The following is a 1,059-nucleotide window of genomic DNA, read 5'->3' as shown; positions in this document are numbered from 1 at the left end:
CAGTGTGTGTGTTTCTCAGTCGTTTTTTTTTTTTTTTTAATTATAATTTTCATTTTTTTTTTTTTTTTTACAAATGCTGGGAATTAGATGATTAACAGGAATCCTTAGGTTTGAACCTGGAGACCTTTTTCCTGTAGATGGCGCTGTTGATTACACAATCATCCGATGGTTGATCACACGATTTTTTTCCAGCCATAGCAGTGCAAATATCGTGCATCGCAAAGCTTAGACAGCCTTTGACAAATATTTTTAATAAAGCCATAGGTTCACAAATATTGGTGAAGATAAGGCTTCAGGAAGTGAATCAACAACAGAAGTTAGAAAATGAACATGAAATTTTACACTTGAGTTCCAATGATATGCAAAACAGGTGAAACTGGAAAAAGTGACACTTTCTAAGTATCTAAAACTTTTTTTTTTTTTTTTTTTTTTTTTGCACAACATTAACTTCTAAAAATGCTAATTTCAGAATTGTGGTATTGTTTTTTTTTTTTCCCTTTCAATAAAAGTATAGATAATTACAGGTACATGTCAATTAAATGAGAAAAACTCCAGTCCAGCTAAAACAGTTGTTTTTTTGTTGTTTTTTTATATAAACATCTGGCTTAAAAAGTCAGGTTTCTTCATGATAGATCATTCATGAAAGATTCTTGAAAAAATCTTGAATGTAACTTAGAAGAACAAAGAGAGTGATTCGTTCATTTTCTACTGGACGTGCATGAGCAAAGCTTCACAAAATCTCAGCAGGTTAAGCACAGGACACAATTTCACCTCTCGACTTTTAAAAGCGTATTTTTTTTGTTACTTGACTCCCACAGATGCTGTGCAGTGCATAACACTGAAAACAGAATTAAGTAGTTCAGATCATGAGTCCTCTGGTCCGTGTGACGCCCTTATAAGCTATGCAGTTTATATACAGGTGCATCTCAATAAATTGGAATGTTGTGTAAAAATTCATTTCTTTCAGTAATTCGACTGAAATTGTGAAACTCGTGTATTAGAAAATCTCAAAAAAGTTTAATATGGTGACATGCCAATTAGCTAATCAACTCAAAACAC

The sequence above is a fragment of the Silurus aristotelis genome (genome assembly GCF_946808225.1).
Source record: "Silurus aristotelis genome assembly, chromosome: 12".
NCBI lineage: Eukaryota > Metazoa > Chordata > Actinopteri > Siluriformes > Siluridae > Silurus > Silurus aristotelis.
Note: the sequence above shows the minus strand (reverse complement) of the source record.